The 17,158-nt window shown below is 40.7% G+C and overlaps 1 pseudogene across 3 annotated transcripts in view; it reads left to right on the top strand.

The window, feature by feature from the left end:
• The first annotated feature begins 592 nt into the window (after positions 1-592).
• The window catches only part of LOC145450005 (peptidyl-prolyl cis-trans isomerase pseudogene), a 430,289-nt pseudogene continuing 413,723 nt past the window's right edge, over positions 593-17,158 (top strand). For 2 of the 3 annotated variants that reach the window (XR_013918397.1, XR_013918398.1), the window contains exon 1: positions 594-613. The product of XR_013918397.1 is annotated as a peptidyl-prolyl cis-trans isomerase pseudogene, transcript variant X1 (transcript). Of the gene's footprint in view, positions 614-17,158 lie in introns of all 3 variants that reach the window. The other variant, XR_013918399.1, reaches the window with a different exon arrangement.

Raw genomic sequence — 17,158 nt, 5'->3', positions numbered from 1 at the left:
TTGGTCTTGGGCCCCCCATAGGGTTATAGACCGAACGTCTGGGGGGCGTCGCCCCCCAGACCCCCCTCCGGCGATACACTGTTTACCACTATTCATCATAATCATTGGGAGTTTCTTTAGTGAATCAGCTTTCGTGACCTAAGCGCGCGAAGCGCGCAAAATTTCTAGAATTCATGATTTCATCGGTCAGTATGATCGGGAATTGCATGCATTGTTATCAATTTTTATCTTCTCTCTGCTCACGTAATCAGATTTGCCGGTAGAGCTGAGTGAGGTGTGTTTGAAAAGGTAGGACCACTCAATAATAATTAAACATCTTCGGGCGTATACCCGTTGGCAGGAACGAAACAGCACCTCGTCCGGCCTCAAAAAACGTGGGTCTTGGGCTCCCATAGGGTGATAAAACGACCCCCCCCCCATCACGTTGCTCGCGTTTGTCACGAAATTACCTGTACTGTATTGTGAGCCAGCGCGAAGCGCGAAAATTTTCGATAATTTATGATAAAATCGGTCAATCAGATCGGTGATTGCATATATAATCCTATCAATTTATTGTCCTCTCTACTCACGAAATTAGATTTACCGGTAGAGCTGAGTATTTGGTTGTATTAAGGTAACGCAACGCGTAAGTACGTAACGGCTATTTTCAGGTATAAAGATCTTCAATTGAGCCGCTGTGGCCGTTGTAGTTACCGTAAACGTTAGATAAGTTTCGTTGTACCTAGGTTTAATTTTTCTTTTACTTAGGCTTATTTTCTCCTACCTCCTTCTTCGTCGCCGGATTTTCCTACTTCTACTTTGAGTCTCCTTCAGACTCACCCCTCCTCCCTCCTCGAGACTTGACTCCTCTTCCCGAGTCGAGTCTCGAAGGAGTCTGTATCTACCTCTACTAGAGCTTGACTCGTCTTCGGGAGTCAACTCTAGTTAGAGTCTTTCCTCTTCGAGTCCTGACTCGTCTTCGTGAGTCAGGACTTGTTGAGTCTATTCTTTAGAGACTTGACTCTCTCTCGAGAGTCAAGTCTCTACTTTACCTTATTCTCTCCCGCGCCTTTCGCTTAAGGCGACGGGAGCCTGTCTGCGACCTTTGGACTAATTAGAAACGCGCTACGACACCGCCTAGTCGGCGTTCGTACAGCTCTTTGCGTAGCGAAACCGGCGTATCGCACTTAGGAACTAAACAAAGCGCGCTTCAACAAACAGACAGCAAACTCTGCTACAGCTATCGTTTTCCGATAGCCTACAAGCTAAGCGTGACATGGACATAGACGGTAGACCACGTTCCTTGGACGCTACCGTTCCTGAGAATACAAATACACAACAGGTGCTCGCTGCGATTATAGAATGCAGCGAAACGAAGCACCTAAACGCGCAGATAGAGTCTGTCTACCAGATAGGCCCTACTACCTATAATATTACGATAAAAAACAACGATGAGATGGCAAAAACAAAGAACGACCTTCTGCTTGCATGGCAAGACGGCTTGTCAATAGAAACAGGACAAATAACCTTTGCAGAGGCTTCAACGCCATATGAAAGCATCAACGTAAGGGCGGTTCCAACTGAAGCCTCTGACAGTGAAGTGAGAGATGAAATACATAAACATGACTGCGGCACAGTCATTAAAATGATCAGAGTAAATCACAGAGGTAGCGAAATCCATAATGGATACCGAAGACTAATGATCAAAAATTATAAAAGAGGCAAGCTACCACCGGTTATAAAGATTAGAAAGCTGTGGTGCAAGGTTTACCGGCCACCCGGTGAATATGCACCACAGTGCTATAATTGTCTTCAATCCGGTCACACGGCAAGAAACTGCAAAAGCCTGGTAGTTTGCATGGAATGCAAAACCCCAGGCCATAGACGCCAAGAATGCCCCATCTTGAAACAAGAGTACCCTACAGCTCAGGAAGCTGAGAAAGCTGAGGAGCATAACATGACCAGTGAGTCTTCCTCCGAAGGCAACCTGATCATAGGCGAGGAACCTGAGGTGGAACAAGCAGAAGAGGAACAAGAAGAATATATAGATAATGACGAAAACTCAGAACAGAGTAATGAGAATGACGAGAAAGAAGGGACGGATAGCCCGAAAGATGGTGCAACTGCAAGACATGTAGCATCCTTTTCATCACAGACGTCCGTATGGACAACAATGTCCGATACCACAACCGCAACACCAGAACCGAGGACACCGGCACACATAAGGCTGCCGAGTGTCCCGGAAACCATGTCTGAATACACTTTCCGTAATAATATACCGGCATCGCCAATAAAAAGGCGGAGTGAAGAAAGTCCTGAAATCAGGATGGCGAGTAAAAAGTCAACCGCACTTAGGCCAACATTCACAAGCACCACAAGGAGAGATGCAAACACCACTTCGGCATCATCTTCAGCTCCTTCGAAGAAATAAACGCGCCTTTGTCAATCTTGACGATCAACGTAAACGGATTAGACGTACACTGGAATCTGATAAAACAATTTATGAAAACTGAGAAAGTAAACGTGTATTGCGTACAAGAAACGCACAAAATTCAAAAGAATGCTGTTACAAAATGGGCCGAAAAACATGATCTCGAGTTATACACCAATTGCCTTGAAAAAAACGACGCGTGGGTCAACCAACCCACAAAGTTATATTACCAAGGAACCCTTATATTCATTAGGAAAGAGTGGTTGCAGGACATGAACGTACACCATGAGATCCACGTCCCGCACAGACTACAAAGTGTCACGATAAGCACAAAAGATCAGAAACATGTGGTTAGTATATATAATGTCTACGCACCACACACCAACATAAAACTCCAAGAACAGTTTTACGACGAAACGATCCAAGCTATCCAACAACAACAGGGATCGATTATCGTGGCAGGGGACTTTAACATGGTGACATCAATCAAAGATGTAGAACACACCAGTAACTTTAGGCTCTCTCTAGTAGCAGCCAAGTGGCGCAACTTTACCAACGGAAAAGACCTCCACGATGTATTTCGATGGCGAGAGCCAGAAAAAAGAATATATTCTATCAACAAACCGTTTAACTCCAGGAGGATAGACCGGGTCTATATGACAAAGAACCTCTGCATAAACACCCGAAAATGCGAATATAAAACGAACGCCGTCGCAGACCATACCTACTTTCAAAAGATCGTAATAACACCTAAAAAACACCTTAAGTGGGGAAAAGGGTTATGGATCAACAATACGTCACATTATCAAAACCAGGAATTTCAGACCATCATAAAAAACCTTTTTACGGAACACTCTTTGGAAAAAGCGAAATACGGAAGCCTACAATTGTGGTGGGATGAATGGAAAGAAAAAATAAAAACAGTCTCCATCCAATTTGGCCAAGAAAAACAAAAATTGCAAAACAAACAAAGAGACCGCTGGGTAAAATAAAAGAAAATCCCACCACAACACCAGATGAACGGAAACAAATCACGAAAAACCTAAAACAACTGGAAAAGGACAAACTAACATTCCTCATGAAAATACACTATAAAGATCAATTAGAGAAAGAGGAAAAACCGACGCATTCGTTCTATACCAAATTAAATAACAGACGGTCTCAGAAAGTAATAGATGCGGTCGCGGAGGAAGACGGCAGACGGGTAGAAAAGAAGGAGGAGATTCTAAACGCCACCTGGGGGTTTTATAACAAACTTTGGGGTCAAACCCACACAGGACCGGAGGGAGACAGGAAAAAACTTATAAACTCCATAAACAAAGCCCTTACAGAAGATCAAGCGGAGCTCCAAGACTCCACCATCACGGAGCAAGAAATAGAACGGGCAGTGAAAGAGCAGACCTCAAACAAATCCCCCGGACCAGATGGCATATCAGCCGAGTTTTATAAAACCTTTTTTGGACTGGTAAAAAAGGTGACCTATGGCAGCTGTATAATAACGCTATCCTTTTCGGAACAATATGCGATTCATGGGGAACCTCAGCGGTAAAACTGTTGTTTAAAAAGGGCGACCCACAACACCTTGAAAATTGGCGCCCAATATCCTTAACGAACGTCGACTACAAGATCCTTTCGAAAATTCTCGCCAACCGGATAAGGGAGGTTATTGGAGAAATTATCGGGGATACGCAAAAATCAGCTATCCCCGGTAGACAAATGACAGACATACTGAGAAACGTGCGATCAATTAAAGAATACACAGAATCAAAAAATATCCCGGTGGTCATAGCCAATTTCGACCAACGAAAGGCTTTTGACCTCATATCACATCAACTGCTATTTGAGATCATGGAAAAATTTAACATGGGAAGGAAAATCACCAAGCTCATAAAAACAATATATGAAAACTCAACCAACAGGATATATATAAACGGGGCTAACACAAAAAACATCCACGTAAAAAGGGGCCTCCGACAAGGTTGCCCCCTCAGTACCTATTTGTACTCTATCGCAGCCGAACCAATAGCCGAGCGCATAAGGGAAAATCCGAACATCCGGGGTATTAAAATCGGCAAACACGCAACAAAGCTCCAACAATATGCGGACGATATTACAACGACGACCAAGGACTTTGAATCAGTCCTACATGTTTACAAGGAATTCGAATTATTGAAAAGAGCCACGGGGCAAGAATTAAACGAAAATAAAACGGAAATTCTTGCTCTTAATAATCCGAAAGATAGATACATAGCGGGACACTTTCAAAACCAGACCAAATTAAAAATAAAAATATTGGGCCAACATTTTGGTGAAAAACAGGAAAACGAAGACTGGGAAAAAACGATACAGACCATACGAGGACAACTCCTCGACTTCAGAAAAAGAAATTTGACATGGTATGGAAAACAGTTAGTATTAAACACAATCATAGTACCCAAAATAATAAACAAGATAGTATCCAGCACCCCGTCTATGGAAATATCAACGACCATAAACAGGCTATTTTTCGAATTCGTGTGGTACCCCGAAAAAATGGAGATGGTGGCTCGGAAAACCCTTATCCGGCAGAAAATCCAAGGCGGAATGGCGATCCCGCATATCCAGTCCAAGATAAAAGCTGTCAAGGCGGAAAAGGCCAAAATATTAGCCGCCATAAAAAAACCGACGGAATTTTGGCACTTCCATGCCCTATACTGCTTGGGCCCAACTATACGAAAATGGAACAAGGCCCTATTTTCAAATAACATGCCTCACAAAACGATACTTCCGAGGGAATGGAAAGAAATCGTAAAAAAGATAGAAACTCTGAGCTGGCCCCTGGAAAAACTGAAGGAAGCCACTCAGAAACAATTCTATCAGGCTATTAAGGCTAATTTTGAAAATAAATATTCGGGCCCCACCCCCCACTCAAACATCGAGTGGGGAAACATCCACTTCCTAACAGGAAGTGTAGAACGGATCATAACCAACAAAGAAAAAATTACGTCCTTCAGAGTAGCGCACGAGGGGTACCTCTTCGGCGCGAAAAGAAAGACAAAAAATATCCTGTACGACAAATACGGGAAAATAGCTAAAACCAAATGCCGACAATGCGGCCACACGGAGGAAACGGCACGACATATTGTATATGAATGTCCCGCCGCCCAAGAAATTCTGGAAAAACTCCAAAACTATATCCGAGACCCAATTGGAAACCGCATAAAAATAACAGAAGGTCACGTGATCAATGGAAAAGAAACGGAAGAAAGAAAAAACCAAGCAGGGGTGATTCTGGCTATATACAAACAAAAAATAATCCAAAACCGAATAAAACTAGAATTCGAAAACGACAAACCACCAAATATGAAAAACGTAGTAACGGAGATCCTCCAAAAAACGTGTGGCACGCTCCGGCAAAGACTGAAAATATTCCAAGATCTTGACGCAGAAATGAAAGACTTGACAGATAAACTAGAAAAAGCATAGTATCTGCTACACATGCAAAGGAAGAAAATAAGAAGAAAACTAAAAACTTTGGTTGGTATGTTGGGTTCCAAGATAAACCTTGGTCAATCCAAACGCCAACCAAAAATAAAAATCAGAAAAAACTTGTCCTGGGGAGGAGAGGGAGGCAACCCAAAGACCCCCAAACTGCTTGCGTCCGGCGGTTAGCTTTTTCCACGCAAATGGAAATACTGCCGCTCTAAGCCCGACGCAGCTATTGGAGTATTTGGTTGCACTAAGGCACACGAGATCAGCCATCGCGAACAAAAACAAAGGAAAAAAAAAATAGATATATTTAATTTCAACTGAGTTATTTAATTTGAATATAACATATAATAAAACCCCCAGACCGTAGCAGGGCTTATATCAGATGAGAGAAGCCCTGTGAAAGTCTGGGTTTCCGGAGAGCCGCAAAAAAAAAAAAAAAAAAAAAAAAAGTGAAGTGTCTTGAAAACGGGAGGGCCCGTAAATAATAAATAATCATCTTCGGGCGGGTGGAACCGTTGATATGTCTTTGTTACATGATGTTATTTCGTGACTTCTAGTCTGCTATATCAAAAAATATAGAACCGCCCAAACGTAGGCTTCTAAACTAAGAGACTCACACGATTTCAAATTTGTATTTCTTCGCTGGCATAAAATTTTTCCCAGCGGGATGGTACTTGTCCTGTGAGGTTCAGATCGCAAAGACAGGAACATTCGGCGCCAGTCACTTAGGCGCCTATGGACAATTAAACCTATATGTATTTTGTATATATAGCGAAGTCTTTGGTCTGCATAAGGGCATATAGACCTTTTCGGCCAAGCTTTTCTCGCTGCCAATCGTTCTGGCACACTTCTTGGAGTCGCATGTTATATGGCCTAAAACTTGATTGTATGTCTTGGTAGGTCGTGGCGCGGTAATGGCCCAATATCCAATAATAAAGATAAAGGGCTACTTGAATTCGCGCGCAGCGCGAAAAAATTTTGAAAAAATTGCATAAATTTTCAAAAAATACTCTATGATTTATGCTAATTCATGAAATAATTTTGGGCCCCCCATCGAGCTCGGGCCCCCCCCCAATTGGGGGGTTTGGGGTGCGGCAGTTACGGTGCTGCTTACATCTTACACACAAATCAATCTACTTTGCTAACGAAAAGTGGTGAGTCATCACATGGTTGTCCTCACAACAATACAACTAAAACATACTATTATACAATATGGTCGTTATAGTTTGCACACCAATGGTACATCGTACAAGTAACAAGTCTCTAGAATCCAGTTATTCAAAAAACGTGAAAGTATTTCTACGCCAAGTCGTTATGTTGACGAAAGCGTATATTGTAATATCATGATCGATTTGCATTCGTTGGTTTCAAAATGTCACTACATTATTTTTTACTCAAAAGCATACTTGTCACCATTCGTTTTAATCAAGCACGAGTTCAAGAAACTTACTTACTGCGACATGAATTGCTATTTTTATGTTGTGTAAATAGGTAATAATTAATTTTAGTAACACTATATCAACATCATGGAGTTGTGCGAATAGATTTACATGTGGTCTTGTGGTTTTAATCACAGTACACAGCACGGTCTAATGTAGAGTCATCTCTATTGTACAGCAACTCGGTAATGGAAATGCATGCATTAACATTTACACAGCGATCTTGTTTCGTCACGCGAAAAATATGTTCACTATCGCGATACTCTGCACAGGAAGTGCAAATCCTTTTCACACTCGTAATAGTATACCAACAGCTACCGGCGACAACGTTTAACAATACCAACGACACTAAACATACCATACCTACCCAAGTAAAATTACCATTTTCACCTGGAGGTCAGCCGTTACCTGAGTAAAAATACCATTATCCTTTGGAGATTTATCGTTTACCCTGTGTAACAATTAATACATTTTCTCTTGGAGGTCTATCGTTTCCTAGAGTAACAAACCCCTTTTCCTTTGGAAATCTATTTTTCCTGGGTAACAAACCTTTTTCACTTGGAAATATATTTATTCCCTGCGCAACAAACCATTTTCACTTGGAAATATATTTTCTTCCTGAGCATCAAACCATTTTACTTGGCGGTCCGTCGTTTACCTGAGTAAAAATATCATTTTCCTTTGGAGATATGGCGTTTACCCAGTGTAACAATACATTTTCTCTTGGTCATCTAGCTTTCCTAGAGTAACAAAACCATTTTCATTTTGAAATCTGACAAACACACCTGACAATTTGGTATTTGTTGTATTGGGTGACAGTTCGAAATTAATTACAACGAACAGTGACGGAAATATACACGGACTACAGGTTTCAGAGTATACCCCTATCAGTCGTATCACATCAATATTATCGTTTAACCACATACAATATGCTCTTGTACACCGCAATGCATGTTTTGGAAAATTAGACAATAGGCTTCGATAGTTCTGTGATGTCCGGGTTCGTGTGTTGGATTTTCCAAAGTCAAAATGTCTGAATAAAACACCTCCTCAACGATGGTTGATATGTGGATAACGGTGTTCGGAAAGCGGTTGGATTTATGTCACCCATCGCGAAAACAATTCCAGGTCGAGTTTTCCCCCGCATGTTTACTATATTGTGTCTTTATTGGTCAATGTATGTCTCGACATTCAGTTTGAAATCAGAAACCCTGATAAAGTATGTAATCGGATCCGGATATCAACTCTTAATCGATAAACCAATGAACAATATTCAAAGTAAACATGTTACACCCTGTGTTTCCACGAACAAATACCATCCAGACATACATCGCGCTTATTTGCCCACACCAGTATACGCGTAAATGGAGGTGTGTGACATTGCATGCAATGTGTTGGTATACAAACATCGGGGAGTAAGCCTTCGATCCACAGACATTATCATAGCCGGTAATTTTGATGCAGATCGAATGCCATCAAGCACAGCCGATAACAATGTCATACCAATAAGCCACATTGGAATGACTCTGAGTCCTCGCTATCACATCGATATTTCCACACTGTTCACTGATTTACTCGATGGTTTTATCGCGTTGTAAAATTACAAAATAGGCAATTGGATACATCGGTCAATATCAATCGTGTTGTCGACACCGACGTTTTCTGCTGAGACTGCAGCGTTTGACCAAGGTGAACTATCGAATCCCGGCCCAACAAACACAAAACCGTAAAAGGATCATCCGGGATCATCTCGATTAGGTTCTGATTTTCTAAGTGTCGAGGGAATGTCTAAAATACGTAGTAGGATGGTCTTGTGGTTATATTTAATCAGAATAAATTCATACTCGGTGTTGTTCCATCTCATGCATTAGGCTTCGTTATATCCGGTAGTTAATCTAATAATGCAAATTTTCTATCTCTCGCGGGTATGACTAAAATACGTAGAAAGGATGACTTTGTCGGTACATTCAATCATGATGAATTCCTATCCGGTTTTGTTCGATCTAATGCGGTAGCTTCGTTCTGTCCATTAGAAAACAATGTTCTCCTGTCGTTTAATTGCGTGAGTATGTAACCGGTGTTGTATATTCGTGTTGTTGCTCTAAGGTCGAACAGTTTTGTTTTCTTCTGATATACATGATCTTCATTATATATATATTCGCTCTTTCGGTAATCTTGCATGTTCAACGAGTATGGCTAATAGTTTTATTCAGAGAATAACTAAATAAGTGAGATGTTGTACGTTTAGGAATATGATTATCGATGCGTGACTCCTAGAATATTTCAGCGATTCAAATTTTACGTCATCGCGCCGGACAAAGATTAGACGCGCAACAGGTCGCAGCCAAGCATAGTTCGCTCGTTCTGTAAGGTAAATGCCGTAAATATATAGGAATTGTGACTGACTGAGGTAGCGGGTTAAAGGTATATACGTAGTAGCATATAGCTTATGGGGTATTTCGAATTGCCTGTAGTATATGACGCCTAGAGCTGTTTGACTTTCTGCAAAACAGGTGTAGACAACTATAGAAAAGTTTCAGTTTTTCCAGGTTAAAAGCTAAACCGTTTTTCCGAATTAGATTACAATTATATTGCTGACATTTCGCTCTAATTTGGTGAAATTAGACCACTATAATTATCTAGTTGTCCATGTCGCTTCAAACATCTGAATTACCGGTACCTATACCTAAGGTATATCATAATATTTATGCTTGGATTTTCTTGGTATATAAGTCATATAGATACATACCTGTAGAACACTGATTCGTGATTTCATAAAAGTTGGTGCAAGAATGGATATTTTCAACTTGATGTTGATTAATGGAGCAAAATTTGATATTTGAGTGCAATTATACCTCGAATCCAGTGACAAGATTATTAATCGTTGAAACCAAACGCAGCTTGTTTAAGTTGGCCCAGAGAATTTCGCTCAATATGGTCACAGTAAGATAAAATTTTAGGCTATTTTACATGAACTTTCCAACATTTGATTTGATATGTCCGCTAAAACAGTTGTTATTCTGCTTTAGAATAAGACCTAAATTGCTGGTTTCAATGGTAATTGTGTTTGTCGAAGGCTGTAAAGGTAATTTCTTTTCCATGTTAGATGTTTGTTTGTGGTGTTCATGGTGGGGGTTCGACTACACTTGTCATTTTACACCAGGCCGGTTCTTATTAATATTATTCCGTATCTGCCCGATTACCAGTGAACTCGGCACTTCGTGAATGCGGCTGCACAAAATCGGCACTTGGTGAATTCGGTCGTGGTAGATCTCGTAGCGGTACCGGTCAGCATGATTGGTTCTGGAATATTTGCCGGTGAATTTGGCACTTTGAGTGGTTGTCAATGTTTTACGGGTGTCAGGGCATACGTAGATCACACAGTCACGGCGTGATTAGATCACAGATTGCGTCATCGCGGGAAATAACGCGACGCTCTTCACTTGGTGAACTCGGCCCTTGGAGAAATTGGCACTAGAACACGTTCGCACTAGAAATGCATTTAATATGAATGAACAGTATCTAAAAGAAAATTTAAACATGTCGTGGCTCGTGGTAGATCTCGTAATCTTGGGATCCTTCAACCCTGTTATCGAGACACCCTAACCCCAGAGTGGAATCGTCTCTCCAAAGGCAAAAAATAATTTATTTGGACGTGATCATGCGAAACATTTGTTGATGAGGAACACTGGCTTGTCGTGATCAATAAACGACGAAGCGCCGCTTTATCATCCACAGTTTCGATCTCACATACAACGCCAAGATCCATCTTCTCAAAACTTACACGACACAGGCCCGTCACTCACGCCATTGATTCCAAGCAGACCGCGCGTGGTCGGTATATGAGCGCTGCGTTATTTCCTGCGGCTACGCAATCCGTGATCTAATCACGCCGTGACTGCGTGATATACGGATGCCCTGACCTCCTTACAAGATTGACGAATCACAAAATAATACTATTATTAGTTTGATAATTCATATTAATAGCTGTAAATACACTTCATTTCAAAATTTCCAGAGGGCCGAATTCACCAAGTGCCGAGTTCATCGACAACCATCTGCCCACTTATAGCATAGCACGGCCCACTCCTAGGATTTTTAAGACATGACTATGGGGATCAGATGGCGAGGAGGAGCCTAGATAAACGATCAACACTTCGGTAGGAATTATGGAGTCGACGTGTCAGGCTCGAACCCGCAATTCATCGGTGTTTAGCTATAATGGAACGTACCACCACGTTTCCTCGCCATACCTTGTAAAATGAGACCGTGGCATTAGGCATTTCGTGTGGCAATTGACTTTTGTGTGGAAAATTGTGTTCGATTTAGAACTTATCCGAAACTTTTATTCCGCCATAGATTGTATATGATAAAACGATATCGGAATTGATCCTATAAGAATTCAAAAGCCACTCACCACAAAGGAGGATTCAAAGAAGTTTGATGACAACTTGAATGAAAGCAAAAGCCTTTGCAAGAGATGTAGTATGTTGAATCTGTTTTGATATTTTTAAATACTTTGTTGTGCCGATAACAGAAGGTATATATAAACGTAAGATGTGGAAGCTATCAAGGTGTTACGTTAGTAGTATATACGATCGGTCGCGAACTAACGTTTTTTTGCATGGGCTCTTATGGGCGGGGTGGTGACCTGCCTGAAAACCCGGGGTGATGACCCCACCCTTTTAGACCCCCTATGTGGTGGTGACCTGCCATTGTTTCTTATGGGCGCGGTGATGACCCCACCCTTTCAGGTATAGGCTGAGGTGATGATATACCTTGAAAACTCGTGTTGGTGACCCCACCCTTTCGGTATAGGCTGCGGTGATGACCTGCCGTCTGGTATTCGAGGGAATCCTAACGTTTACGGTGAATACGACTTCGATATATCGTTATTCTTATGGACGCGGCGATGATTCGTACTTTCGGGTATAGACCGCGGCGGTATGTTAACTTAGCTGATATAGCCATGATAACGTTACAGGTATAGGGATCGCTCAACCGGTGTCAAGTCGTAATTTCAGGTATAGGCGGTGGCGGTGATTCGCCTGTCGTGTATTCTTACGGGATCTGTGGTGATTCGCCATGTGTTCTTATGGGTGCGGTCGTGATTCGCACTTTCAGGCATCTCTCGCGCGGTGTTGAATATGTACGAGTCACCAACAATAACCGCACAAACGGAAACGTGGCTTGTAAGAGGATTTACGCAGTCCGTGCGACCTATATTTCGAATGACCTGCGTGCGGAATTGTTTCCCGGCCAACTGTATTCTTATGGACGCGGCGGTGACTCGTATTGAAAACTCGTGGTCGTGATTCGTACTTTCGGGTATACGTGCGGCGACATGCTAACAATGATAAATGTGTCTGTCATGTATTCTTACGGGATCTGTGGTGACTCGCCATGTGTTCTTATGGGTGCGGCGGTGACGCGCCTGGAAACTCGTGGTGGTGATGCGCCTTTTTAGACCACCCTCTCGGCGGTGATGCGCCATGTGTTCTTATGGATGCGGTCGTGATTCGTACTTTCGGGTATAGGCTGCGGCGGTGAGGTGCCTGAAAACCCGGGGTGGTGACTCGCCTTTTTTGCTATAGGCGGTGGCGGTGATTCGCCTGTCGTGTATTCTTACGGGATCTGTGGTGATTCGCCATGTGTTCTTATGGGTGCGGTCGTGATTCGCACTTTCAGGCATCTCTCGCGCGGTGTTGAATATGTACGAGTCACCAACAATAACCGCACAAACGGAAACGCGGCTTGCAAGAGGATTTAGCAGTGCGTGCGACCTATATTTCGAATGACCTGCGCGCTGAATTGTTTCCGTGCAGTCGTGTGCTACTATCGATTATTACGCTAATCCAGTCAGTGCGAAATAGTTTACCAAATCTAGGAATCAGTCGCATGGTGTTACTTTAGTAATTAGTTTACCACAGAGCCGGCGTAGACGGCGATTCAAATACCAACAATAGCCGCGTTAACATACTATCACTTCGAAAAAAGGTGTGAAATATTTGTAAAATCCTACGATCGCCCACAAGATAACACCTAAGACATAACCATTTTTGTGTCTTGTCATTACTTACATCCCAATCGCTACAGTTTAATATGTCGATGGTTTTTACTATCAAGTAATAAGTAATGAATAACAGAACCGGCGCAGACTGTGATTCGAAAACCAACAATTTGGCACTTGCACGCGATCGCTATATGTTTTGACACTTCGGAAGAGTGGTTGACTTTAGTTGCGTGATACAAATCATGAGAATATTCAATCAATGTGTCAATTTGTCAACTTGAAATGAAACTCACTATATACAAATCAAGTTGATTCGTATTTGAATGTGTTGATTCGACACAACTCAAATCCTTTGAGAAATCCTTTTAACACGATCTATCGAATCAAACGTAACCTGAATATTACTGACGCTAACATTCGGCCGCGTCGGATTATTCGCACATTCCGCGCCGCTGTTTTCACGTCTATAGAATCAATACCAACTATAACTCTACAAGAATCAAGAATCACAAGTATGTGCATTATACAGTTATTGTCTTTATCAACTTGAAATCAATCCCTTAACAAAAACACACATCTTATCACTTGTCAACTCTATCATGAAAATCCTCGAACCCGTATTATTAAGAATGTTATAGTACGGCGTCGGAAATCCACTCGCGAGATGTACTAAAGGTAAATCCAAATAATCCAGAATGAAATATTTGGACTTGACATTGTGTGAATTGAAATATGTTTGAAAAACATGACTACCAACTTTCAACCCCAGTCATAGTTAGAGATTATACGCATATTGATTTGAAACAAGTAATGAAACCTTACAACTCTATTCACAGTTTTCCGTTTGTCAAATAGAGTTTCAGTAAATAATTTCACTATGCTATCGCGATATTTTAATGTGTTACTACACACAATCAAGTCAATCAATGAAATCGCACCTGTTGTAAATATTTCACACTTGGGGCAACCGCTTGCACATAACACGATCGAGTTGCAATGCGATGAGTTGAATCGGAATATTTCAACCTACTTTGTCAAATCGCGATTTGAAGTAGGATCGCCAGACAGACTGGGTAAACTTTCACTCCAATGCGTTTCAGATTAATTTATTCACACGATCACCATCTCGCTGTCTTCACACTTACACAATCGCGTACTGTTTCCACTCGCAACTTCGGTACGATATTTCAACTTGTCACAATAACTGATTATTCACATGTTGATTTGAAACAAAAGAAGCCTTGAACAAGTTATCTGGGTATTTTTTTTTGTCGCAATTGAGTTAATGGAAATAGTATTACGCCTCGAAATTTTAACATCTTACCATACTCAAAAGAGTCAATCATGAAAACCTTGTCAAGTAAATCCGTAAACCTTGTCAAGTAAATCCGTTTGTAACTCGGCCAACCAACTATACAGTACCCGTACAGAAAGAAGACAAGATTATGCGAGTACATACAATCGCTACAATCTAAGCAAGTTCGGTTGTAGTCATATACCACCAAATCGTCTTTTTTGTTCAACTGTAAAAGTCGTTACTATTCTGTAAGATAAAGTAATTACTACTCGGTATATTTTATAAACCAAAGTAAATACTACTCGGTGGGCGGTTTGAGATTAACATATTACATTTGAGTATACGAGATTTGAATGTCTGACCAACGTAGTTGAGAATTCATTTCTTACAATCGAACGCAGGCGTTATATTGAAAATTTTCACGATGTAAACATTCTTATTAACACATTGATTTTGACATATGAGATTTTGTAATAGTCGATCATGACTTGATTATTAAATTATGACATTATTAGACCGGGGTTGTGTTGAAGGTTATTACGATACAAACAAACTTTACAGAAACATTGTTATTAGCATATCGATTTGTGGAACTAGATTAACATGTCTGAAATGTTTTGACTGGGAAGATTAAGCCGTGTTCGTAAAAACCACGCAGCGTATCGCGGATATCAGAAAATATTTTACAAATGTAATTGTCTCCACTAACCAAGACTAAAGATGAAACAACAATTTCCTTTGTTAAACAATAACCGGTACAATACTTTATCATCGTAATCAGCAGTGAGAATTGAAACACTTTCGCACATTATCCGGTGTCAAGATATCACATTAGGTGAATTGACATACCGCCGCTTGATTAATGCTTAATCCGTTCGCACCATTTCACATACTTTGATCATTACAAAAGTAAATTGGAATATGTTTGCTAGATGCATTCAATTCAGTTAGAAATGTCTGGTACACAACAATCGTAATATCAAGGAAGTACTTGCTACACTGTAATTCACTTAACGTGTTTCGCATTGTTGTTCATTTGTAGTATTGATTGTTTTTGAACCTCCAAATAATAATTCCCGACATGAAACCAAACCGCTGAAAGTCGTTACCATCACAACGAAACAATTTGTACGATGTTTGCCAAATGTATCCTATAGTTAGGTGTACTAGAATCACTGGTCCAACACATACACCGACAATGCAATCGAAATTTTCCCCATTGTCATTCGTCAAAGTAAAGGTCGTCACAATACTCAACCCGTAAAAGATCTTACTTGTATGTGATTGAATCGCAGGTAATTAACCCACTAAATCAAACCATAAGGAAATTTCACTCACTCATCGGATATGAAACAGCGTCACTTAATCGGCGTAGATCGTTTTACTAAATGCAAATCATACCTGACCAACAGAAAACAATTTTCACTCGCCTTGTAATGAAACCAAGTGGTGGGCCTTCGTTCAATATTTTGTCTGTGTCAAATACTTTGTAATAAACACAATGGAGTGGTTGAGCTTTACATCATCAAGCTGTCATTAATAAATCAAGATTTCGGTAAACTTGTAAATGTATCGTTTAACTAACCGAGTTGTATGCACAGTTTGATATTTTTGTCATTTAGTGATTGCTGAACATACCACTTCGAAATACTGCGTTGATCTCAATTCCCTTTGTCCTGATAATCGATGTACTTTTGTTTTGAATTCATAACAATCGGCTTTTCTATGACATGATAAATTAGAAGATTTAGAAGATTGGTTGCATATCACTAAAAATAAGATACCACACATATTATTACTGTTACTCCATTCATCGGTATTTTTTCCGTTGTCGATTTTCAAACGAGTAAAATTTATTACTTGAGTTGCTCTGCTTACTATATTTAAATGTAAACTCACCCGTCTTTCAACAACAAACAATGTTAAAAAAGTATGCAATCAAACACAACAAGTTTTACGATACTAATTATTATCCCACATAACCCATTTCTTACCGAAGACATATGAAATATATTCATGTTACACGAAAATATTCGCTCATGCTACAAACCTGTACAATGATTGGTGGTGCTTTCAAACTGTTTCGATACCTCAAGAACTTTATTGTCTGAATGGTTGTTCATGTATCGTAATAATCAAGTAGTTCAACACAGAACTAGTATTAACAGAAACACCAGAGTTGTTTACACAAAAGTTTGTATGTGTACAGTATGCGAATACCATGTGTAAGTCCAGCACAATTGTGGTATCCATACGAGTTTAGTTAACACAATTTACGACACCGAGGTCGCCTCATCTTTCGTAAGACAACAAACCAAGGCTTCAGGATATGTCCATGTCATAACAATAAATCAGCTACTCCAACAACAGAGTACATATGTTTTCTAGTTACGGTGCTTACATCTTACACACAAATCGACCTACTTTGCTAACGAAAAGCGCTGAGTCATCACATGGTTATCCTCACAACAATACAACTAAAACATACTATCATACAAATTGGTCGTTATAGTTTGCCCACCAACGAT

This window comes from Botryllus schlosseri, chromosome 11, assembly GCF_051294905.1.
Source record: "Botryllus schlosseri isolate E-star chromosome 11, Bs_hap1, whole genome shotgun sequence".
Taxonomy (NCBI): Eukaryota; Metazoa; Chordata; class Ascidiacea; order Stolidobranchia; family Styelidae; genus Botryllus; species Botryllus schlosseri.
The sequence above is the reverse complement of the archived record's forward strand: the minus strand, read 5'-3'. Positions and strand labels throughout refer to the sequence as shown.